This window comes from Crotalus tigris, unplaced genomic scaffold (genome assembly GCF_016545835.1).
Source record: "Crotalus tigris isolate CLP2741 ecotype Arizona unplaced genomic scaffold, ASM1654583v1 scf7180000024384.25900115:4084858, whole genome shotgun sequence".
In the NCBI taxonomy this organism is placed as follows: Eukaryota; Metazoa; Chordata; class Lepidosauria; order Squamata; family Viperidae; genus Crotalus; species Crotalus tigris.
Window position 1 is genome coordinate 1,319,088 of NW_024100554.1, and position 27,584 is coordinate 1,346,671.

Sequence of the window (27,584 nt, forward strand, 5' to 3'; positions counted from 1 at the left end):
TTTTTAACTGTGCTATTTCATTTATTAAGTCCATGATAGCAATAGTCCATTGCTATTGCTATTATTAATATTTTTGGTATGGAATATCCCAGAAATAATTATCCCTGTGTGATATATTGGCCGATACATAAACTTTTAACTTGTTTTCATAAAGATTTTTTTTAACTTAAATCAGTTGGCTGGTTAAATTTTAAAAGTTGCCAAGTTTGAAAAACACTGATTTAAAGGAATTAAATAGAATGATGAACAAATTTTGAAAAAGATATTTTGTTCTCACTGTTACTATGGTGACATAAACTTTAAGAAATTGGGAATTTAAAGAAACAGTCAGCCCCTTTTCTTTATGATATTGTAAAGAGAAAATGCCACAGAATACTCGTATTGGAATTGAACCAATGCAAAATATGGTGGGTGCAATATAAGAATTTTAATTGGCTGGAATAAATAAGAATTTAGTTAAGTTTCATGTTCATTATATAGATGACTCTCTTTATTTGTTAGGGTTTTGTTCAAGCTGAAAAATCATGGATAATGAAACCATATGGGATGTTGAAAAGATATACCTCATAAATAATGGGAAGGTCTGTTTGCCATTTTGCTCTTGTGTAAAATATATAAAAACATTTAAAAAAATCTCATCCAAACAGAACGTTACACCAAAAATCATGGATATTTAAAACCCTTTACCATAGATAATGATCTGGTGTGTATATACTAACCACCAACTCACAAAACAGTGGTAACAGGATCACAGATAACTAGGGCCACATGTATTTTGTTTGTAATTCATTATGTTGTTAAATATTGGATATTGAAAGCTGTTTCCGCTATTTTTGTAGGGAGCAACTTATCAGTTCAGGGAAGAAATACAAGAAAAAGATTTGGGTTCTTGTCAATCCATTTAAACATCAGATGTGGTTTAAAGACAGTTACACTTATTACACATGCTTCTACAGGTAATTTTTGACTTATGACACAGTTAGGACTGGAATACTGGTCATTGAGTGAAGAGGTCATTAAACGAGACATCATTTGAGTGCTTCATTCAATGCCTGTAATCCTGGCTCTCCCAGTTGTCATTAAGTGATAGCAATAGCACTTAGACTTATAGTATTGACCACTCCGTAGTGCTTTACAGCACTTTCTGGGTGGTTTAAAATGTCAGCATATTGCCCCCAACAATCTGGGTCCTCATTTTACAACCTTGAAAGGCTGAAAGGCTGAAAGGCTGAGTCAACTTAAGCCTCATCAGGATCTAATTCCAGGCTGTGGGCAGAATTGGCCTGCAATACTGCATTCTAACCACTGAGCCACCAGGCTCTTAAGCGGATGTAGCCCAGGTAAGGAGTGTTGGATGCTTCAGGAAGTGGGAGAGACCCTGGAAGGACCTGCTGAAGAGCTGAAAATCCTCCCTGCCAAAATCCAAGCAGGATTTTCAGTCCCTGAGCGAAGAGACACATATGTGCCCATCTGCGCCAGGCCTCACAAGGCTTCCCCCCACCCGTTTAAGGCACCTGCCCTCTTTACCTTTACCTCTCTGCTCTCAGCTTGGATTTCGGATTCCTCTTGTTTCTGGGGGCTGGCTGAAAGAACTGCCTGCCAAAAGTGTTCAGCTTTCCTCATGAGGCAGTTCTTTCAGCCAGTCCCCAGAGATAAACTGGAGTCCTCTCTGCAGATGACAACAGCTTGCAACCTTCCTTGCTGGTTTCCCCATTAACTTTGTAAGTGCCTATAGGTTGCCAAGTACCCAGATTACAATCATGTGACTGCAGAGGTGTTGGGGAAGTGTTTATGGGCCACAAAGCATTCTTTCTGAGGCTGTTGTAATTCTGGACGATCATTAAACAAAAGTCATAACTCGAGGACTGCCTATACAGTTGATATTTCAAAATCTCTGTTCTTTCAAAGGGAAAATAAACCAGAAAGGAAATAAACAGAAATCTACAAATTTAGAAAAAAAGTTTCATCTCCAGAAAGAATTTTATAATAAAGGGATAAGTCAGTTAGAAAAAAAAACAAACTGAGAACTTAACAAAGAATGTCCTTTTTCTTACTGAGTCATTTTATAACTTCTCGATCCCATTTTTCATCGCTCAACCCCCCCCCCCCCAATCTGCCTAGGACAGCTGTAGGGAACAAGATGTTGCTGGCAGCAGCCCCAGGAACCGTGACCAATGCTGAGGGGCACTTAGGAGTAAAATTTAGAGGATTAAAAGATGCCTGGTCTAGTAGGAGGTCCTGTTATAAAAATGATTTTATTCTTTTTTCACAATGAAGGTTATATATATATTTTATCAATGGGTCATTTAAATTTTTTTGCACATTTTAAAAATTGCATAGAATAAATAAAAATAGTGTCTTTAAGCTGAAATATATAGTATTATAGATTTAAGAAAGTATTATATATTTCTTTCAATATACCCAGTAAAGTACAACTCTTTTACTGAAATCTGCAGAAACATAAATTACAACAGCAACAATGTTATTTGATACCTCCATATGTTGCAGAGGTTAATTTTGTTCAGTGGGGTTAATTAGAAAGGAAGAGATGGGCATAAAATTCAGGATGGTTGTCTCAAATCTTTTTTTCCTTTAGTATTGAAGTTTGGATAAAATGAAATTGTCATTTTTTCTGTTCAACTTTTGGTCAAAGATGCAGTTAATTCAGATGGAGTTTGTTTTGCAAAAGAATGATTTTATATTACTAGCTTACACAGTACATAACACCTACACAGTGCTCATACACACACACAATTTTAAAAACAGTTTATCTTAAATAATTTTTAATTAAAGACAATTCACATTTATGGTTTAGGCATAAGCAAAAAAATTATGCTCATCTATCCTGTTACACTTCCTCTTCTCTCCCTGAGGATTTCCCTCCATACTTTATGTGTAATTATTGCTGGTTTTCTATCATGTTCCCACTGGATTTCTGTTCCAAAAAAGAAAGAAAAAAAATCTTATCCTTCTGATGACAGAACTTGCTTCAATGATTTCATGCTCTTAGCATTTTTGTTCACGGGAATTAGGAGCAAAATGTAGCTGCAGCTGAACATGGCATCTATTTTTGTAATGCTGAAGTTTATGCTTTGTTATTGGAGCTAAATGAAGAGATACAGGTGTTGTCCAACTTAATCTGTTGGGATTTCTTGATAGTTAAGGCTTGCCTGTGCTTCCAGATTCAAATAGCAGCTGTGACACAAGGATTTATGCTTTTCTTAGAACTTTGGGATTTTAAAATGTTACATTTAATCACAAGCACAGAAAGAAAGCAAATGTTGAAGATGTTACATATACAAGTTGGAGGTTGATCTCTTTTCCATATGAGCTAGTTGTGGGAATAGAGGATCCAAGTTCTCTTTAATCTTAATATGGATAATTTTATAAGGATTATGATATTTTCCAAAACATGAATATCAGGATATTTCTGTTGTGGCACAGAATAATTCTAACTCATTATCCCATATATTCACATTATTTTATTTTTGAGTTTCTGGTATCAAAAGAATAACGATAATCTGGTACTTCAGATATTGTTATTTATTAATTGTATGTAATTTATCCGGGAACATGGTCAAACCCAAAATTAAAAATGTTTAAGCTCTATCAAATTTAAATAGTCAAGCAGATATTGATCTGTTCCCTGGCCCCCAAATCACCTGTGTTTAATATATTTTTTAATGTAAAGGGAAATTAAAAATTGAAAATTCATTGAAATTATTATCAAAACCTGCTAGTTATAATAATAATTTGAATATTATATTATTAGTAGTAGTAGATTATTCATTCTTCTGCAGAATTAAGGTATGAGCTTCTAAATGACTTTTCTATCTCAGGAAGATTTATAAATTGATAGAAATGTCAGTGTGTGAAAAGATATTGTTAAAGCATTCCCTAGAACTAGTTGATACTCAGATATTTTGGTAATAATGGAAAGTGAACATGCAAGAAGCAACGGGTGGAAACTAACCAAAGAGAGAAGCAACCTAGAACTGAGGAGAAACTTCCTGACAGTTAGAACAATTAACCAGTGAAACAACCTGCCTCCAGAAGCGGTGAATGCTCCAACACTGGAAATTTTTAAGAAGAAACTGGACAGCCATTTGTCCGAAACGGTATAGGGTTTCCTGCCTGAGCAGGGGGTTGGACTAGATGACCTCCAAGGTCCCTTCCAATTTTATCATTATCATTATTATTATTAAAACATTAAAAATGATAATGATAGCATTAACTTTATCCAGAGATCTGGTGTAATAAATAGGAGTTACTACAAAATCTCAGTAATAATATTTCTTGAAGAATCTTCTTTCTACTAATAGGGAAGACACCCCATTATTTTGTTACTTTCACACATGTACTCACATGTACATATAGAAAATTAGTCAAACTCTGGAGGAAATATGCCTTATGATTACCTCAATTGGCTCGGGAAGTAATTTTCTAAACTATAACATAGTACCAGCCCCCGATGACAGGATTTAATTATAATTTTTAAGGAAAACATTCCTGAAATCTCTAACATGAAATTCTATGCAAAAGCATTCAAACTGTTATTTTTGGATTATTATGTATGTGTTCTGACATGGTACATTACTGAATTAGACTGTATATTTTGGAGTTGCTATTAGAGACATTTATGGGGAGAAAAAACTGTGTCTTTTATTATGTGCAGGTTCTTCTCTTGCCAGAGCTTGTGGAGAAGTCATAGATATATATTTATGGTGAAATATTCTGTTCTTATGGAAATGGTGATTTAGCAGATTTAGCATTTTAGGTTAATAAGAATTAAACTAAAGTATCAGAAGTAATGGGACCAAATACAATATGGCACTTTAAAAACAAAATCTTGCTAATATAGAAAGCATAGCACACTTAAGATTTATATTATATTATATTGTATTGTATTGTATTGTATTGTATTATATTGTATTATATTATATTATATTATATTATATAGATGGACTTCTTTCAAAGATACAAGTAGGAAATTAGATTTTAATCTAAATTTAATGTTTCAATTTTGAGGCTAATTCCATGAGGACTTAATTAATGAGAGTGAAAAAGAAACAACGTGTATTAAAGAAAGAGAATACAATTGATAGCAGGACTGACTCTATAGCACAGGAAGACCAAAAAAGATCCAAAACCAGTGGGGCTCAATCATCATCTTAACTCAAAATCTGTGATAACAATCAGGTTGTTAAAAATTATAAAAAAACAATGAAGAGAGAGCAGTGTGGATCTCCAAGGGGCTATCATTCTAGAGGTCCAGAACCATCACCAAAAAAGCACACTTCTTGGATTCCAGGAAATGATATTGCTTAATTAACAGGACACAAAATGTGTCTACTCTAGCTGACCTCACCAGATGGGAGGAAACACTGGTATCACTATGTCACCAGAGCTTCATAGGTGATAGCCAGCACCTTGAATTGTACTTAGATGCCAAATGGCAACTGTGCAGCTTGTAAATTAGTAGGGACACATGTACATACTGTGGCATACCCATCACTGCATTGTGAGTCAGCTGTATCTTTGGAATGGTTTTCAAAGGAAACTCCATGTAAAGCACATTATAATAATTCAATGAATGACTGAAGGACTTTCTGGTGCGTAAATATACATAACTGTGAAATTGTTCTCTTGACTGCAGCTGCCACCTGAAGTTTTCTGTAATGGGTAGATTTGTGCTTTATAAGACCATGGTTGCATTTTGTCCTCTTTTAAATGTAGTTAACAGGCTTTCAAAAAAAAAAAAATCAAATAGGATCAGGTATATCCCTATCATAAATAAAATATTTTAAGTTCTTACCATGATAATTTTTTACTTCTTGATTTTTGTCTTACTTTTTGATTCAGAAGAACCCCTAACACAACTTACATTACATAATTACAACTGTAATTATATTCATATTTTTTTTTACCCTATGATATATATATATATATATTTTCTGAGGTTTTCGCGGGTGTTTGTATGTAGGTCTTTGGTTATTTGGGTTTTCTCCCGCGTAAAATTGGAAGTGTCTTGGCGACATTTTAACAAAGTTCCATTTGTCATCTTTAGGCTGGTGTTTTCAGCTTTGTGCTTCTAGGAGCATGAAGCCGAAAACACCAGACTGAAGATGATGAATGGGACTTCGTCGAAATGTCGCCAAGACACTTCCAATTTTACGGGGGAGAAAACCCGAACAACCAAAGACCTACATACAAGCACCTGCAAAAACCTCAGAAAACACACACACACATCTATCTATCTATCTATCATAGGGTAAAAAAAATATGGAAGCCAGCAGAAGTTGCAAAGAGGTCTTTGCTTAATGAGCCATGATTCTTATTTAATGATGGTAAAGGGGATCTCTGGGACTGCTGTTGCTAAGCAATTGTCAGCCATCTCAAGTAAACCAGACAAAAACATGAATAGACGTGCTAAATTTACTTTATTGTAAGGGTACATTAATTGAAACTTGCAAGTCGGAATGTACAAATGCTCTCTTGTCACTTTTAACCACCTAATCAATTAGGGTGGGTCCTTCCTAGGTTTTTTTCTTTGACCGTTAAGTCTTTGTAGGCTCCTCCCTCTCCATTGTCTGATTATTTCCTAGAATTCTTGTAATGAAATGTATGGATGGCCTTGGGGGACAAGGAAGAGAGCTGCTGCCTAAATTAGTTAAGTTTGTAAGTGAAATTATATATGGAATGTATTAGTTTTCTATAGGACAAATTTATAAAAGCTTTGATATTTGAAGAATTATATTGAAAGAGATCTAGCAAGACTCAATCAAGAAGAAGTAGATAAACACTGTGTCAGCTATGCCTGAAAATAATGGCAAAAGATATAGCTTTGTGTTGCCATGCTTAGTTATGTGCCTTTAATTTAAGAATCTTGATATTGGAGGAGAGAGACTATTTCATGAAAAAACAAATAATGAATTTGTGCAGGTGCAGAATCATGGGAACATAGCCCATCAGGCTGTTGACAGTGTTTTCCATAGCATAAATAACAGGCTTGAGAAAGGATATTTTCTTTTCATTGATAATGCCAATAAAATGGTCAATCCTTCCTGGAATTTACATCTATATCTAAGATAGAATTAGCTTTTGTATACTTGGATCACCAATGCTCCTAACTCTTTTTGGAGCCAAAGAATGCTTGGAGATTGTTGGCAAGAAAGATTGTTGGCAGTGAATGAAAAAGAGTGCAATAAAAAAATCTGGGTCTTTTGACTTAAGAGAAAATTAAGGAAAGATAATAGAATAAATATAATTGCATAAGGGAAAAGGCTAGAATTATGGGTTAAAAACAGGAACAGTTAATAGGTATATTAGAAATGCAAAGGTTAATACAGAGATAAGATAAGGCTAAAAAATAATTGCATAGGAGAAAAAAATATGAAACCAATGTTTACTACAGAAGAAAGTCTTTTTTTGTATTGTAACATTAAAAAAATAAACCTTTTTTATAAATACAAGATACAAGATATAATAATATACATGGAAGGGACCTTGGAAATCTTTTAGTCCAACCCCTGTTCAGACAGGAAACCCTATACCATTTCAGACAAATGGTTGTCTAATCTCTTCTTAAAACCTTCCAGTGTTGGAACGTTCACAACTTCTAGAGGCAAGTTGTTCCACTGATTAATTGTTCTGTCAGGAAATTTCTTCTTAGTTCTAGGTTGCTTCTCTCCTAGATTAGTTTCCATCCGTTGCTTCTTGTCCTGCCCTTAGGTGCTTTAGAGAATAGCTTGACTCCCTTTTCTTTGTGGCAACCCCTGAGATATTGGAACACTGCAATCATGCCCCCCCCCCTCGTCCTTCTCTTCATTAAACTAGACATATCCAATTCCAGCAACCGTTCTTTATATGTTTTAGCCTCCAATTCCCTGATCATCTTTGTTGCTCTTCTCTGCACTCCTTCTAGTGTCTCAACATCTTTTTTACATCGTGGTGACCAAAACAGGGTGCAAGTGTGGCCTTACCAAGGCATTATAAAGTGGTATTAACACTTCATGTGATCTTGATTCTGTCCCTCTGTTAATGCAGCCTAGCATTGTGTTGACTTTTTTGGCAGCTGCAGCACACTGCTGGCTTATATTTAAGTGACTGTCCACTAGGACTCCGAGATCCCTCTCACAGTTACCACTATTGAGCAAGGTATCACTTATTCTATACCTGTGCATTTGTTTTTTCTTGCCTAAATGTAGAACCTTACTTTTTTCACCACTGAATTTCATTTTGTTAGATAGCGCTCAATGTTCAAGTCTGTCAAGATCCTTCTGTATCTTAAGCCTATCGTCTGGAGTGTTGGCTATTCCAGCCAGCTTGGTTTGATTTTATCATGCCTGGGTTGTACAACCTTGGAACTGATAACGGGGTGCCTTGGAATTCTTCCCCCATCCTTTGCTATGCACACCAAAATGTTGTATAATATCCCTTGTTTAGTGGTGGGAACACGGCCACTTCTCTGGGCAAAAGAAAACTATCCCTTCCTTGAAATGGGATAAAACCTCAAATTCAACACTGTACTTTTAAAAGTGAAATTATTTTACCTTGATTTTATTTTTATCTTTAACATTCATTTTGTTTACAACCAACATGCTGGGTGGGGAATTCTGAGAGTGGAAGTTCACACATCCTGAAGTTGCGAAGAAGTTGAGAAAAACTGATTTAGGCTTTGATGGGGGAAAAAATCTTTCAGAATCTTGCCAGTAATGATAAGTCATAGTCCAGATACAACCAGTTTTGACAGCTTTTTTTTAAAGTTCTTCAGAAGGTTGTGTAGTAAAAAATACACAAGAGAAAAACTTTTGAAAAATGGTTGACAAAATTGCTATCAAATTCCCTGGTCTCATTTTGCTTGATAATAATTGTTAGAAAATAAGGGTACTACTGTGGTGTTTTGAACTGTGGTCCTGGAGAAGACTCCTGCGAGTCCCTTGGACTGCAAGGCGTTCAAACCGGTCGGTCCTAGAAGAGATCAACCCCGACTGCTCTTTAGAAGGCCAGATCCTGAAGTTGAAACTCAAGTACTTTGGCCACCTAATGAGAAGGAAGGATTCACTGGAGAAGAGCCTAATGTTGGGAAAGATTGAGGGCAATAGAAGAAGGGGACGACAGAGAATGAGATGGCTGGATGGAGTCACTGAAGCAGTAGGTGTGAATTTAAATGGACTCCAGAAGATGGTAGAGGACAGGAAGACCTGGAGGAATGTTGTCCATGGGGTCGCGATGGGTCGGACACGACTTCGCAATTAATAACAACAACTGTGGTGTAGTATATGTTTATACACACAGTGGTATCTAAGCAGTTGTATAAGAGTTGTATGAACTATTATTTGGTTTCCAGCTGTTACAGAATGATAGATACCTGATTATTTCCATAGAGAAAACAAGGGAATTCTCAGGCCTAACTGTTGGAATTATGAAAAATTTATATGCCTTTAGCTTTAAAGATTTGGTAGTAGATGAATAGAAGGAAATGGTTCTGGTTCTATGCTTCTAACAGCCGGTAAATATTTTAATACACAAATACGTAATTTGCTTAATATTTATTTATCTATCAAATTTATATGTACACCCATCTCACAAGGAGTGATTCTGTGTGGCTTACAATTGAGTGAAATAAATATATTGTAAAATTATAAACTATTGTAAAATTAATGCAAAGCTAATATCGTATTAATATTTGAGCTTTGTGAATATATGTTTTAGAGTGAAATGCAGATTTGTTCTAAAAAATAGCTGACTTTTAATACAGAAAATTATAATTTGACTTATAATTAGAAAATTTGACATTTTTAAAAGAAATTCAGGTTTCTTAGAAACATTAAAAGTTAATTTAAGAAACATTCTAAATTAGCTTTACATCTTATGTCTAAAATGTATACAATGGAGGTTCACTCAATACTTCTCTACAATTTTTAGCTATTAGTAAAATATAACGAGAGGCAATTGCCCTCTTCAAAAGAGTTAGCGTAGCAGAAATGTTGATGCATTTGGAGTGAAACATCTTTATCAAGTTAATGCAAGACAGTCATGCCCTACTTGAATTACTCATTTATAATAGCTGAGCAGCAGCCTGCATGTGGACTTTGAAATCCTGGGAAAATAGGATGTATGCATGCATTTTGAAAGTCTTTGCTTGAAACAGCTGGAAAATGTTCCAGTGGATAGTCAGCTACTAGCTGTTGCCTGCAGTTTTCAACATAGGAAGATGTGCTCAGATTAATTACTTACTAGATTCATTATTTCCAATGTGTGAATTTTATTGCCCTTTGTGACTGTCTAAAAATATAAGTGACTCCTTCACTAACTTGAACCTAATTATAGATGAGTGTGACAGATGTCACTTTTGACAAGCCTATCCAGAATAGTACCCAGAACAACAGAACGTATTTGGACAGAAAACCAAATATGAATATAACAATGAGTTTTTCAGATTATTTGGCAAATAAATTCATTTAACCAAAACAAAAAGTGAATATACAAATATTCTTTAAGCAAGAATCTCAGAGCAATTTCAAGAGATATTGTTAATCTAGTTTGTACTAATGAAAAAACAGAACCAGGAAAAATATTCCTTAGACGTTGTCCAAATAGTGGTTGAATTTTGTTTTAGAATCTTTCTCTACTTATTTTTGTATTTCTAGAAGAACAAGATTACAATATTTCATTGGATTATTCTTATTATGAAAATAACAAAGAAAAACTAAATACTGTATATGAATTAAAATGTCAGAATTATGACGTTTTGTGTTGTTTGGTCTAAAGTCATTCATTATTATTTCCTTTTTCAGTTTGTATTTTGTATGATCTCATCTTTCCCAGCAGACATGTGTTGCAAACAAACCACACTGTTCTATTGAAGGACAGTGCAGCTGTTAATACACATATTCAGGAGGTGTTTATAATTTCATATGGAAGTTATATATGTTCAAAATTAATAAAATCCCCAATTAAAAAATTCAAATCATTTAAGCAATTTCATATATGTTGAAAAGGTGCAATTCTGCAATCCAACAGATATGTGCCATGTTGAGCTAAAACTACCATTGATGTTAATGAAACTGTTACAAAGGCCCAGTCAAATTCAGCTCACCTTTCCAAGTACATTGTTGCATCAAAGATTTTCTAAGTGCAAAGATGAAAACATTCAGATTTTGCTTGTGGGTGCAGTAAGAAATACAATCCAATGGGGAAAAGCTGTGGCCATGTGAGCCATTGAATGCCCAAAGAAAAGCACATATAATGCCCTTGCTCCGTGAACTGGATTGGATGCCAGTTCGCTTTTGGGTCCAAAGCAAGATATTACTTATTACACGGCATGGGGCCAGGCTACCTACGGGACCGCCCCATCACATTAGCCCATCCCATTTGATCAGGCAGGGAAGGTTACAAACCCCGTTTGTCAAAGAATTTCAACTGGCAGAGTCTTGGAAAAGAACCTTTACTGCTGATGCCCCAACATTATGGACCATTCTGCCTTCATAGGTGAGGCCCCTTCTTTCCTGAGCTGCTGTAAAGGGTCAAAACATGGTTCTGTGGCCTTGCAGGGGGGGGGGGCACAGAGGACCATGAGAGTCCCCCCATATTAACTAATGTTAAATGGCCAACTTGGCATTTTCTATCTTTCTGAAATTTTATAATATCATAATCTTATAATTTTTAAATTTTTAAACTTAAGTCAGTTTAATATTTTAATGTTAATTTTATATGTTGTTTTATGTCAGTTATATTGCATACCATCCAAAGTCCCTCTCTGAAGAAGCTGGGTGATTTGGAAACATGAAATATATAAATGAATGAATGTATGAATGAATAATTGAAATGAAATGAAATGATGAATGAATGAATAAAAGAAATCAGGAGGAAATGGGAGGGGAGAAACAAATTCAGTTACTTGCTTATTTTATATATATGTGTAATATATACTAAATATTATTTAGCATAAATAGTACAGAATATTTACAGGGATGAGTGATGGAGAAAAAAGTCCATTATTGTGAACTTGGTTTTGATGCATTTACTAATTAAGGTTGCTGGGTTTGCACAAGGAAAGCAATTAGCTTCAAATCAATATGTGGTTCAAACTTTGCTAAAGTTTTTAGTGTTTTCATTGGCAGCACTGCTTCAAAGAAGAACTATATGACTTTTTTAAAAAAAACAAAGAGTCATTTATATCTCTTCACTTCCAGTGGTAAAGTACATAAATAACAACAGGAAATAACCTTAAAATGTGAATTGGTCATATGAAAATATTGAAGCAGTGATTGTATAGTGATTGTATTGGATGATACGTTAAGAACCACATTCAACATATATGCTTAATTTATTCTTACTCTTGCCATCTACATTTATTTAAATGCACCTAGATCTTATAAGATAGGCCTAACATTTTGTTTGGCTCAAGATCAACATTTAAAAATAATCTATGAAAAACACAAAGAATGTTAGAGTTGAAATAAATATTATTTTTGTCCTATGGGTTTTGCATATTTTATTGGGTTTTTTTTCCTCATATTGCAATTCTATCCAGTTTATCTTGTTATATTGTTATGCTTTGGATCAAAAAGAAAGATAAAACAGCTTGAGTTAACAAGCTCAGAATGATTTAAAGTTTGTACATATGATAGAAGGGAGCCGAAGTTAGACTTATAGTGAATAATTCTGAGTAGTTTTCTGTGCCATTAGCGGAACAAATTAAACTTTCACTGGTTGACTGCAGATACTTAAACATTGTAGTGTGGGAGGATTATCAGCCAGTTAGCTCTTCTGGTTTATTGGCAGCAGAGCAGATTTAGGACAATTTTTCCCATGGCAGAGGTTCTCTTCTCAAAATTCCAGAAGTTGAGCTAAGAAATTTATGAACTAGTAAGAAAGTGAATTACTGAACAGCCATCAAAGTAAGCATGCTATTAATTGAAAATTCATTGACTTCATCTTAAAGCCAGTTTTTTTGTTTTTTATTTAAAAAAATTAACTTAAAGCATTGGCTTTGAATCTGTGTGAGGTCTGTAGTATGAAAAAAATCTTCAGTTAAGCTGTAATTAATTATCCTAATTAAACAAATATTATAACAAAGCATTCTTATTCTGGAAGAGCAGTAGTCATGAGATCAGCACAAATACCTAATCGAAAGTGTGAATCTGAATCTGGTTTAAATACAATATGTATTATCTTTGATCTTCTGAGAAACTTAGTCTCGCTAGTCTGAGTGTCTTGCTGACAGCACTTAAATGCCTTAAACTACATAATATATAGCCTTCTGGTTACTTACAGTTAATAATACATAATTTATACCACCTTACAGACAATATGTATTGGCAGATTGTAGACAAATTTATAACAGCAGAAATATGAAATGTAGTTTTCCAGCTCAGAGGCTGATATGAATTCATCATGACATAAACTTCTATTCTACTTCATTAACAATTCTGGGCTCTAAGCTGAGACATTTATTTCCTTGTGCCAGAAGGGTGCTTTGCGATGCTGCCTCAGCTGATTTGGCTTGGTGACAACTATTTCTTTCAGACGATGGAAAAGGACACTGGAGAATCAGCTATCCTTAACTTGGTATTAATCCAAAGATATTTGTTGATAAAGTAACAGTAATATTAGGAGAGATGCAATGTAAAGCTGGAATTTTTGATATTCACGGAAACTGAATGCAGTTAATGCATATATTCTATCATGCATATATTTTAATAAAACAGATTTTAATAAATTAGATCAATGATAAGTAGGATTCCATAGCAGAACAATATAATAGAAAAAGGAAACTTGCATGAATAGCTGTTCCTAAAAAAGCAATATGAAAAGTAAATACTGCAAGGAGAATAGATCTAATGTAGCTCCACTTAAAGATGTATAGAAGATGGTAAGGAAAAACAGATCACCAAGGAAGAGCACACAGAAGCAGATTGTACAGATGATGTAAAAAAGGTCAAAGTTCAGACTAAGCCGAGATTGTTAAAGGATGCTAAGGATGCTGAGTTGTGGGGGAAAATGCATCTTTAAATGTGTTTCAAATAAAAGGAAGCAAAATTGGTCATTATACCAAGTGGTCCATGAATATTACAAAATGTTAACAGTAATAAAGAAGAATTCTTATTCTGATTTAGTTTTTCCCAACAAAACTTAGTGTGGTTCAAACAATAATCAGGAAGACCATAGAGCAGAATTGAAGCTTGAGTTTGCTGGAAATATGATTAGGGAATGTCTCTTCTCCTTGAGCCTGGGAGACTGAAAGAACTATCTGATGGTCTCATTTAACTTTTCTGTAGTATCTTTGAAAAGTCTAGAAAAAGAGGTAAAATGATAGATAACTAAAGGTCCCAGTGTGGAACTCAGATAGTTGTAATTGCTCTCTTGGAATAAATGGTTTGGGATCAGGATGGGGTAGCACATCCCTCCTCATTATTTGAACTCCTAGCAGCTTTCAGTATCATCAAACATGGTACCTTATTAAATTACCTGTAGGGTTTGGGGAATGGAGATATTGTTGTGCAATGATTCTATTCAGTGGGTGGTTCAGTCTATCTTTATGGAAGATGAGAGGTTAGTCAGACAGTTTCTGATACGCTGGGTACTGAAGGATCAGGTTCCTGTCCCCAGCTTTTTAACAACTTTATGAAATTTTTGAGAGAGCTCTTGCAACCATTTGAAATACTGATGTTACTCAGTTTCACATTGCCATCCAGGCTCTAGGCTAGATGCCATCAGATAAGCCTGTGGTTAGAGGGATGTTTGCCTAGCATTGATTGCTGCACCAATTGTGACTTTTCCTGGTTTAGCAAGAACAAACAACAATAACTCATGCCCTTAGTACCACCAAATTGATCTACTATAATATGCTTTATGGGGAGCTGTTTTTAAAGACTATGCATATATTTTAATAAAGCTCAAGTACTTACTGGCTCCCTACAGAAGGAGCACAGAATACCAATTCTGCGAGGCCTGTGGTTAGTTCGTAGGTACAGTTTAAAGTACTGGCATTGACCTATGAAGGTCTTTCTGGTTTAGAGCAGAAAGTGGGTGTCAGCAGGACTGCCTGCTCTAAACAGAATCCATTGTCCATGATATAATAAGAAGATAACATTTAGAGATACAGGTAGTTCTCATTACCAACCACAATTGGGACCAGGAACTCTATTGGTGAGTGCTGTCATAAAGAGAAAAATCAATCACCACAACTAACTTACCAAGGCAGCTCATTAGTTCCAGCTGAGGTCAGCTGAACAGTCACCTGTGATTGTTATGCATGTCACCTGACCATCACTTGCAATTTCCTCCTGGCTTCCCTATTGACTTTGTTTGTCATAAGCTGGCTGTGAGTGTTGCAAATGGAAATTACCTGACCATGGGCCATTGTAACTGTCATAAATGCATGCCAGTTGCCAAGTGCTCAAATCACAATCATGTAACTATGGATACTCTGCGACTGCTGCAACTTTGAGAATGGGTTGTAAGTCTCCTTGTTCAGTGCTGTCATAACTTTGACCAGTTGCTGAAGAAATGGTTGGTAAGTGAGGACTACCTGTGTAGATATAGAAGGGATAAGATGCTTATACTTCATTTCTCTGTGGCAGCAGCAATAGCAATAGCACTTAGACTTATATACTGCTTCATAGTGCTTTACAGCCCTCTCTAAGCAGTTTACAGAGTCAGCATATTGCCCCGAACAATCTGGGACTTCATTTTATCGACCTCAGAAGGATGGAAGTCTCAGTCAACCTTGAGCCGGTCAGGATCGAACTCCTAGCGGTGAGCAGAGTTAGCCTGCAATACTGCATCCTAACCACTTTGCACCATGGCTTCCTGCAAAGCAATACTTTGGAATGGCTTCCCAGTAGAGATCAGACTGGCCCCCTCCCTTCTCATTTTTAGGAAAATGTTGGAAACAATATTCTAAAGGATATTTTGTTAAATTAACCATTGTACTATTTTTATTTCCATATTCTTGTTTTGTTCACCAGTTTTGCTATTTTTTTAATGTTACTGTTGTTTTAAAGCATATTGTGGATATTTTATTTTTAGATGTATTAAATACTGTGTAAGCTGACGGACTTTATGGGTGGTATAAATTAAATAAAGAAATAAATCTGAATAAGAACAAATATGCACATCTTCAAAAAGAAAAAGAAAAAAGGAGGAGCTGGCTTTTCAACCGGAACCCTGACAGCCAAGTTGCAGAAATTTATTAAAGATTTATTAAAGACTTTTATTATTTTTCAATGGGTTGAAAATAGCAATAACTAATACAGACGTAAGCTGTCAGTCGAATATTAAACTACATGAGCAAAATTGTTTCTAAATTATAGGAAGTAATTATTCAATTTCATCCATAACAAAACTCAAATATTATGTCCAGTTCTAAGTGTTATACTATAAAAGGGATTTAGGCAAATAGACAAGGCCAAGAAATATGATTAGGAATTCAAAACTGGCTATATGAAGACAATTAGAAGAGGCAGGGTATGTTTATTGTTGATTGAAGATTACTGAGGTTACAATAATACTTTTCAAATACATGAAAACCCAAGATCTGTTCAGGATGTGGAATTGTAAATTTTTTTTTTTTTTTAGTTATAGGAAGGCAGATCCTAGCTGAATGTTAAGAAACTGCCAGTTTCTTCCTATGTAAAATCAGAAATTTGTTTTTACTTTGTGCAGAGAAGCGAGTTCTGTTCTTATTTTACATCAATATCTGTGAGTAGTTTGGATTTTTTGCATGTCACTTTGAAAAGCCTTTAAAACCAGTGAGCCAAGAAATAATTAAATAATCTGAAGCTCCATGATTCATTTGAACTTTCTTTTTGCTTATAAAAGCTTGTTTTATGGGAAAACAAAACTTTCTGAAAGTTTTTTCCTTTTTCTGAGGCTGAAGACTAAATTATACAAGTTACTTCTGCTACTTCATAGAGTAGTCCAGGCTAGATTGTGTTTTTAAACAAAATGCCAAATCATTTTCCATTGTTTTTTTCTGCTTTTTAAAATTCTGTGTTCATGAACTTTTTCAAAAAAATTCACATTTTTTAGAATAGAATAAAGCTGGAAGGGACCTTGGAAGTCTTCTAGCCCAGCTCCTTGCTCAAGCAAGAGGACCTATAGTATACCATCTCAGACAAGTGACTGTCCAGTCTTTTTCTTAAAAATCTCCAGTGATGGAGCACCCATGATTTCTGGAAGCAAGCTGTTCCATTGGTTAATTGTCCTCACTGTCAGGAAGTTTCTCCTTAATTCCAGGTTGCTTCTCTCTTTGATCAGTTTCTAACCATTGTTTCTTGTCCTTCCCTCTGGTGCTTTCGAGAATAATTTGACCCCCTCTTCTTTGTGGCAGCCTCTCAAATACTGGAATACTGCTATCATGTCACCTCTATTTCTTCTTTTCTTTAAACTAGCCAACGTAGGTTCTGCAGCCATTCTTTATATGTTTTAGTCTCCAGGCCTTTAATCATCATAGTTGCTCTTCTCTGTTTGTTTTCCCAAAGTCTCAACATCTTTTAATACTTTTAAGTTTCCGGTTGCTAATTTACTGAAAATCTTTGTAAAAAAATTGTTGATAGCCATTACAGTATATAGTACTATATGGAGGGTTTTCCTAACTTTTTTTGTTCTCCTCTTGGCTAGAGTTGTAAGATCTGTGCTGTGAAGTCCAACAGTGCTACAGCAGAGGATTAAACTTATTCAAAAAATAAAAAATGCAAATATCCTATATGAGGATGTGGTTAGCAATCTTAAACTTCTGATGTGTTACCCATGCAAAGGAAAATGAATGAAACTAAAATTTTGTGGTTTAACCACAAATGTAGACATGAAAGAAATGCACTGGCTGGCCTAGTCAGATAAATTAACAAGAAAAAATCATTTGATAGAGTAAATATAATGAAGGATAATGAAGGATCAAGCACTGATAAGGAAGAGAAAACAAGATTATTATAAAAATCAGTGGCAAGAATGAAAACTGTCGTGTTTGCAAAATTTTGGGAACTAGTTCTCCAAGGCCAGAGAGAAATAAAAGTAATAATACAAGCATAAATTTCACCTGGAGTTTGGATAGCTTATTTTAAAAATAAATTTTATGATATTAGAATATCAAACCAAAAGTTAATGGGTACAGATTTATTAAAAATATTAATGACTAAAATGGCCCTCACTAAATGCTGCAGAAGTGAAAAGAATAATTTTACAACAGATAGCTGGCAAAGCCCCAGGAGAGGGATTATGTAATCACCAGAAATTTTTAAGGCATTACCTGATTGATGGGCTCCTGTGCTTGCCTTCTTGTTTATTTATATCAATGCCATTGAACAAATTATTGTAGATTGGAAAGACAGTGTATCAGTTCCAATATTTAGCAATCCCCACTAACTTCCTCAATAAATCTCATTAACATAGGATATGAGCTGTATATAAGGTATCTTTTAAATTGATTGATTGATCAGGCAGACATTAGATTGTAGCAGAAGAAAAGGCGGGCTTCAGAAAAGGGCATAGTACTATAGATCAGTGTTTCACTTTACAATATCTGATTCACAAATCAATGAACGGACCCACAAAAAGCCTGTATGTGACATTTATTGACTTATCACCTGCCTTTGATACAAAAAAATAAAGGAAGTGTTTGTGGTTGAGTGTTAAGAAAACCAGCCAAGGATGTTTTGCCTAGATACTGAATAGAGTGAAGTAGTGAACTGTGGTTGGGTGAAGAGACAAAAGGGTCATATTAGAGGAGCAACATGTTTACACAGAAGCTGCAGAGAAAGCAGTGGGAAGTATGTTCTTTGGCTGTTGCCCAACCTCGGAAATACCATAGGGCTGCACATGCTGAAAATTGTAAAATCAAGCGGTTTTGGCTTGGAAGGAGAGTTTTTTTGGTGAAGTAAATAACAATCAACGAAGTAAGATGCTTTAGCAATATCTAATTATTTTGTGGACTAATAAAAAAGATATTTAATTAAACCTTTAATTCCTGTGTATGTAACAATATATAAACATTTTTACTGTCTATTTATTTTACTTAAGTAATAACTTCAAAGGAGCATCTTGAGACTCCATTTATAAAGACCATTGAGTGATATCTTTATTTCCTTAAAATCTCTTGAAGTTCAAAAGCATAGTCATGATCATTTATAAGTGGTGATACATCTGGAAATTAGAATTTCTTAGAAACTTATATTATTATAAGTATTAGTATTATATCCAGTAACCAGTGTAACAAGAAGACTAAATTTCCATTAGATTTGAGCCAGTGACTTGAACTTGTTAGTGTTTCCTTGGTGTAAAACTTTGAAGAACCTCTGCTTAGAAATAGTTTTAAAAAAGAAAAAAAAGTCCTCTATTCCTTACTTGGCAATGAGTTTATTTTAACTTAATGGAACTTTTGAGTTAAAGGCATTGTATTATTAATAGAATGCAAGTATACATAAAATGCAGAGGCCCATTTTCACTTCTGAACAAATAATTTTATTTCTTAATTGGCTTTGTAATTGTCAAATGTTTTAAGGTTCTGTACAGGAAAAGTGTCTCTTATTAGCCCTACAATCAGAATAGAGCTAGAAGGGACCTTGGAGATCTTCTAGTCCAATCCCCTGCTCAAGCAGGAGACCCTATACCATTTCAGACAAGTGACTGTCCAGTCTTTTTCTTAAAAACCTCCAGTGATGAAACACCCACAATTTCTGAAGGCAAGTTATTCCATTGGTTAATTGTCCTCACTGTTAGGAAGTTTCTCCTTAATTTCAGGTTGCTTCTCTCCTTGATCAGTTTCCAGTCATTGTTTAGTGACTAAAATTGGGACAGGCAACTCCATCACTAAGCATCACAGTTGTTAAGTGGAAAATCACATGACCCAGACAGACTTACAAACTCACGTCTGCTTCAGTTGTTAAGCAAAACATCATGTGACTATAATTTACAATTTTACTTTCGGATTTTCTATTAAGTCTTGTCACAGCCAGTTGAAACCATCTTAACTTTGGGTGGTTGCTAAACAAGGTAGTTGATAAATGAGATCTTCCTGCAATTTTAAAGTTAAGCGGGATTAGCTGAGTAGAGCAGCAGGTATGGTCCAACTTTTTTTCTTACATGGCTAGAAATTTGTAAGACATAGCCGTTAAACAGGGCAGTGAAAATTTGCAGAAAAGAAGAAAAAGTTATTCCCAGGACTGTTATCAACAAATGCAAAAACTAAATTGTCAGTTTAGTTCAAGAGTTTTTTTCCCCCCAAAACAGCTTTTTACTTAAGAACAAATTTATGCTTCATGTTTTCTCTCCTTGAAAATGACATTCAGTGGAAAGGCGTGTTAATAAAAGAATTATGATATATAGATAAATATATGTACACTGACTTTCTACAACATATAATTGTAAATTAAATACAAATTTGCAATAATAGTTTCTAAGTGCTTTGAAGTGGAAATGTTCAAGTTATTTTTATTAGTTGTTTTGTTCTAAGTATGTTGGATCATGATTGCAGTTGAGATAATTGTCAGCTTTCTTTTTCTATGACTATACCAGGTATTTAACTGCAACTGTTAAGGACCTACTCCACTAAGCAGAGAAAATCCGTCTGCCCTAGAGGAAACTCCTTATTAGTTCCAAATTATGGGGAAAACTGATCTCTTTTCAGTCTTTAATCTACTTCCATCTGCAGTGAGCTCTACAGTTTCTGCTGGTAGTCAGCTGGTGTGATGGCTATCAGCTTTAATCACCAGATATGCTCCATAGATTTAACCCTCTTCAGCTAACATGTTCTTTGAGCTAACAACCTGACACTGAAAGGCCCTTCCTTTCTCTATCCTAGAAATCCCTACCAGCTTTGGCCAAGCGAGGTGGTGGTTTTATCGCAGTCGGCTTCTGTGAATCGGAGTGAAAATCATTCCCATTTTTTTCTTGTAAAGAAGTCAAGATTTTTGACCCAACTTTTCTTTTTTTACCAATTTGTGTAGATGAGTTCTAATTCTTTACTTCTTCCCTTGAGAATGAAGAAATTTGAACTTTATGGGCTCAAATGAATTTGATCATTGGATATCCCTAGAAGTGTCATCATGTTTGTGTTAGTGTAGCTTCAGCATGTTCAGAATTACAGGATTAGAGTTTTTATGTTTCAAGATTATGTTTTCCTTCTTTTATACCCATATTCTGATTGCGAGACCATTTCAGGTGCAATTAACTGTAAAATACAATTGTTACTTAACATTTCTCATAGCAAATACAACCAAATTGTTCAGGCTGAGAGCACGTTAGTATTGTGAAAAAAAGAACATGTAATTTAATAATTTGAACACATTTTTGGGTGCTTTTCGATATAAAGTTTTATGACTCTTTTATTTGATCCTATGTGGGTTCATAACTATATATTACAAACTGCAGATCTGCATAAAATGCTTTCTTCTCATTCCTTATTGTTTTTCAACCTGTGATTCATCATAATTGCAGTCTGCATACCCTTCCTTATCCATTAAAAATGAAATAACATTCGGGAGATGTAATATAATATAGATAATAGAGTTGAATAGTTAACTGTTAACTGAGCAAATGCTTACTCAAAATTATACTTAGATAAGACATGGACATATCAGATTATAGATTTCCATGACCAATTTAGGTTACATTGAAGATAAGAAAAAATGATGAAGGTTTTTTAAAAAAATACTTTAATGTTCTCGTTGCGTTTAGGTGTCTTTTCTAGAAGTTGTGAATTGCTTAATGAGAAATGTGTAAAAAAGCAGGAACATACTACATCAAAATATTACTAAGACGGAGAGAAAATTTCAGTCTTAGAAACTGAGATGTAAAACTGCCAATATAGAGAGTAAAATTCTACATATTCCAGAAACATAACTGAACACTGGGTGGTCTTAAATATGACTCTTCAGTTGCATTTTAAAAGAAGGTCGTTCAGAAAGCTATAACCTGAAGGTTTTACATTTGTTTCTTTCTGATTAATAACTGTGTATGTTTTATTCATTCAAAATATTCAAGACAGATCTTTTGAACAAATAATTAAGGCCACTTTTGTATAGTATACTATTTTTCTTAAACTGTACTGCCCCCATATGGACACAATGAGGAATATTCCATAATTGTTTATTTTGCCTGGGATGAAAACCATTTTGATTTCAAGGTTGGAATTTATATTTCAAAAAAGAGAAAGTCCCAACTACTTGTTTCCCATTTCCAAAAAGATTTGGGAAAACCTCTGTCACAATTGAAGATTACTCTATATCTGATAGGGCACCTACATTTGCCCAAAGAAAATTTCTTGAAAATCAAACATTTGCAACAATTTTTAAAGTTAAAGAATTCTTATAAATCTTGCCTGGAATTTGAACAGCAAAAGACTCTAGTTGTATAGCAGACACCCTCCACCTGTGGTACCTGGGCAGAGTAGACCATAAACCAAAATGTTTTGAGACTACAATATCAAGAGTGATATAGTATAGCTGCATAACCAAGGCATAATTGAATCAAATAATACTTAAAGTTGAGTCTCCATACAATTATTCTGGCTATTTAAAAACATGCTTGCTTTTATGCTTGCTTTTTTCAGAGTGCATATGTGCATGCATTTTAAAAAGCATCAAGTTTAGTCTGGTAAAATTGATCCCTGAAAATTGCTTCCTTTATCTCCTTGTAAATTCTGGTCATCTTTCTTTTCTGAAAAGTGTAATAAACCCTGGGTCAAGGTGTATTTTCAATTTTATATTGAATATAATATTTATGTACCTTTGTCATCCAACATTCAGTATTATTTTCCTGATATCTGAAGCTAATTTAAATATGGCTTTTTAAACTTTTGCAATTCTAAAATCTGACCATTCTTATATTCAGGAAATTTGAAGCTGCATCTCTAAAAGAAAAGTGCTGACGGCTATTGGAATTCTCTGAACAAGAAACATAAGTTGAACAGTTTCCAGTATTTCTTGGAATTCACTGGATTGATTTGTAGGCTTAAATTGGATGGGCTTTAAATAGAATGAAGATTGTAGGAAATAAAAATATTAATGACATTAAATATGCTGCTGCATTTTAAAAATGGGAATGGGGAAGAAAAGCTCTCACTTAGTTTTAATCAGAAGAACTATAGGCCAAGTTAATGGCATTCTTTATTCATTCCAATGAGTTAATTCACTGAATTATCTGATTGTCCCAGAGGGCTGTTTGTGGAAAGGATATGTACAAGTAGAAGTGCAGAATTATACACTCTGTGTCTTCTCAACTCTAGTTTGTTTCATAAGGACAGGTAATTTGCTGCTTTCATCTAAATGTTGTCTCAAAGGGAAAAGCACAATGTATTTCAAAGTCTGTTAATCTGCAACTTCTCTTTGTAGGCAGGCACAAACATAGGAATAGCACTATGGTCTTAACAAAATAAAACTGCATATGCATTCAGTCTCTCTCTTCTGAGCAAAATCTTCTTTCTCAATTGTGTGAGTAATATATCAAACCTACAATTTTAATATCCACTTTCCTTAACTTGAAGAAGTTTGTATGTGACTTCTACATTTACGATCTTCAATAGTGATGGATTTTTGCTGTTCAAAATTTGTTCCATTGTTTAGACATCTGCTTATCCTCCAGTTTTTATATAAAATACACTAACATGTACATACATTACTAGGGTTGTCCAGCACTTTGGATTCAAAAGCAAAATAATGCTTTGGAGTATATAGGGGCACAAACATAGCTCCTGTTGGCAACTCCACAAAGCAGCTGTTCCTTTTTCTAGTATCACCCAGCTGTTCCATAATCCTAGGAAAAAGTACACTTGGATTAAAGAGTCACACATAAGGGCTATGCATGTTTCCCTGCATGCTTAAGAGCACTTTTTTGCCTTTGTATTCTAAGCAATATGTAGTCCTAATACTGTTATGACTCTATTCCACTTTAAATTCCATTTTCTGAGAAGTGGTTTATGTCATCTAATTGACACATCTAGTAGATTTGATTTAGGAAAATGATTTGTTACCATGTACAGGGTTATAAGCCTTTGAGTTTTTGTCAAAGGTATATGTTAGGGTTGTTTTTTTTTAGTTCTGTCAACTTAATTACATAATTTATCTTGAGATAATCTGGGTTTGCTTCAGTCAGCTTTTGATAACCTAGTGTTTTCCAGGTTTGTTGAGAATGAAACTTCCAGAATCACATTGGCCATGGCTAAAGAATAACCCAATTGGTTTAGATTTTTATCTGTTAAGGGAGCCAAAGTGGGAAGTGGAGCTTCTAATAATTTTGATTGGTTTTCTTTTATATTTACAACAATGGCAATCCAAGAGAGAAAATATTTGTGGTAATATTCCACAATATTCCCATTCATACCCAATACAGACTTTCCAATAATATTTGTTTTTACATTGTCTGAACCATACAGATTCTGCAAAAATATTATGCTCCTATTTCTCGTTTCCAGCTCTGTCCTCTAAATCATTTTAGCTGCAGGTCACTTCGGCAGAAAAAATGAATAGTTTGTTATACATATATGTATTCTGTGGTATTGAAAACTTGGGTGCATCCTTAATTTTTATATTTTATCTGAAGCCTAAAAGTCTATATTTTCACTTTTAGGCTTCAGATAACTTTGATTTTATTCATTCACTTACCCTGCCAAAATGTATTTGAAACAAAATATGAATCTGCCGAAAGGCTTGAATGTTTATTCCTATTATTGATCCTGAACTGCTGAAGTGTGTAGACCCCAACCTTTCCAACAGGGTTCAGAACTTTTTGTTTCCTTTGGAGCCCCAAGCAAAAATAATTTGTTTTATTCAGCTGTTAACCCTCCTGCAGGGAGCAGTGTCTTTTCTGCTTCCAAGAGGAACTGTAACTTCCAATGCTATTTCCAGCAGCAAGAGCAGCAAAGATTGCAATTTATTCATATATTTATTTAAAACATATGTGATACTACCAGCTCTGCAAGGAAATCTTTGAGAGTAATCTTTGGAGGAAACTAACAGTAACAGTATTTTTTTCTTAAAGGAAAAAATACTTTTTTAAGGAAATAGGCTATCCTGTTACAATAATGTAACAGTTTATTTTCCTCAGAATGGGAGCGAAAAAACTCTTTTTCATTGGATTTAGGCAGGTGCATAAGGTGAATCTGCTCCCTTCTGAGGTATAACATAAAAATTATTTCATATATAAAAACCTAATTGTGGCATCTGTATTCTTCTGTCTGACAGCAATATAAAATGCCATATGTGTATGCATTTGAACAAGTCATACGTGCCTACATGAACTGCAACAGTAAGATATGAGTGCAGTAATTAAATATTATGTATGGAAACAGAAATTTGAACCAGGGGAACCAGTATTGATATAATTCTTTTAAGGTGCAAAAGATCCAAGATTATTTTGGGCCATTATATGAATATTCTAGTTAACTTTTTCAGCTAACGCTACAACTGAAAATGATCACAATATACATTGATAATTTAATAATGTATGAATAGAATAGATTTGGTGATAGAAAATCTAAACAATATCTTTTCCTTTATTGTCCTCTCAGTAAAACGAGACAAGATTGAATGTTTCTCAATTTAATGACTAATATTAAATACATTAGGTACCAGAATGCTTACATGTAGAACAAATTTGTTTCAATCCTGTCATGTAAAAAAAAATGTACTCTTCATAGGATGTTGCATGGTTAGGTTAATACTAGAAATTGACCACATATGTCCATGCACATGCCTTCCCTATAATTAAATACAATTAAATACTAGTCAACTTTTAATTTTCCTGCTGGGAGCTGATTTTTTAATCAATGTGTATTATGGTTAGTTGCTTAGTCAGTCAGATGCTTAGGCTGGATTTGGCATTTTTGTCTTCCTATTGAATCCTTCGCAAGGACCTGGGATAGGCAGCTATTATTGTTTAATAATATTAAAGGTATTGTCGCAGAATGTGAACTACAGGTAAATAAAGCTGTCTTTTACAAATTATTATTATTATATACACAAAAATGTGGAATTGCAGCTGCCAGTTCTTTAGCTGGTGTTGGCCTTCATCTGCATCAAGCTCTTCCCAAGAACCTAGGATGTTGTAATGTGCGAATCCAAGTAGTATGGCTTTTTCTAATTCACAATAGAAATTTTTGCCAGTGCACAGATTTTCTAAGTGCCATCCAAGATTTTTTGGTATGGCACTCGGTGTCTGAGAACCACAGGAACCACTATGGCTAATTGTGATCTTCTATGATTCTACTATCACCTGGTATTGCCACATCAATTATCCACATTTCTTCTTTTCAATCACAGTTAAATCTGGTGTGCTATAAGACAAGACTTCATCAGTTTGAATCAGAAGTCCCACAATATTTATTATTTATGAGATTGTCAAATCATAAAACTCAAGGTTATAATTTATTTGGGTCTCCAGAGTTCATCTAATTTATGAAATTGCTTAAAACCCTAAGACTGTAAAATACATGGTGCAAAAAAAGGATCATTCTTTAGTTTTATACTTCCGTATCAACAACAAGTTTTAAGACGTACAGTAGATGAGTTTGGTAGTAGTAGTATGTGAGGAAGGAAAATGTTTGAGAAGTCATTTGGTTTGCCTTTTCTCTTCTAGTATAGACCTTTAAAATGTTGTTTCTTGTTGGGAATTTGATTTCTTGATTAGAAAGCCTGGCTATGTGATTAGTATTTTATCCATGGCTCTCTCTTCTGGATCATATCAATATGAAAGAATGTGAAACTATGAATAGAGATGTTCACAAAACCACGTCGTTGTATTTTTTAAAAAAATCCTAAGGTAACAAATATTGTTGCTCAAAACAACAAGCAGTAGAAAATATAAACACGTCTACTATGTCACTAAAATCTAGAGCTATTATATTTTTCTCTTTTGATATACATTTCCATGAACATTTCTGAGGGTCCTTCTTTTGGGTACTATCTATTTTGGAAACTAGGAGTAAGTAAAAGAAATTTGCTAATTTAGCAATGTTGGAAACAACCTCTATAGTTTAAACTCTGTTATTCTGTTCTGAATTTGTATCCTATCACCAGTTTTAAAAAGGGATCACTCTTTCAAGCTGTAAAAGAATATTCTGGAAAAAAAATATAATTCTGAAAAAGTTATAAAAGTGAAATTTATTGTCTATTGTACCTTAATATATCCTAGCAAACCGAGTTCTGCTATTCACTGTGATTAGCAGAGATCTAATTAAATAAGAGGGTATTGCAGAAGTCTCCATGTGATAGGATTGGATGCTCTCCAGATCACTGTACAGCATTACAGAGATGATAGCGCTTTGATTTGTTTGGATTTTGAAACACATAGGTTGCTAAGTAAAGAAACTTCATATAACTTATGTCATGGTTCCGACAGATGAAACTCTTCAAAAGAACTTCAAGGCATTGTTTACCTTAAAGAATCTTTTATTTGAGAAACAAAGTATTGGCACTACATAGTTGAAACCAGAAACTAAATTCCCCCCCCCCTGTTTACAAAGTAACAAAGTGCAAATCCCTCCTCCAATAAATAGTCATAAATCACATTCCCCAATTTCTCCCCAGCTCTCCAGCCTGCCAAAACACTATCAGCTCTGGGCTCAATGTCCTTGGGTTCCCACG

The 27,584-nt window shown here is 34.4% G+C and overlaps 1 protein-coding gene across 5 annotated transcripts in view; it reads left to right on the forward strand.

The window, feature by feature from the left end:
- The window catches only part of VPS13B (vacuolar protein sorting 13 homolog B), a 317,155-nt gene that overhangs the window by 84,822 nt on the left and 204,749 nt on the right, over positions 1-27,584 (forward strand). The window lies entirely within an intron of this gene.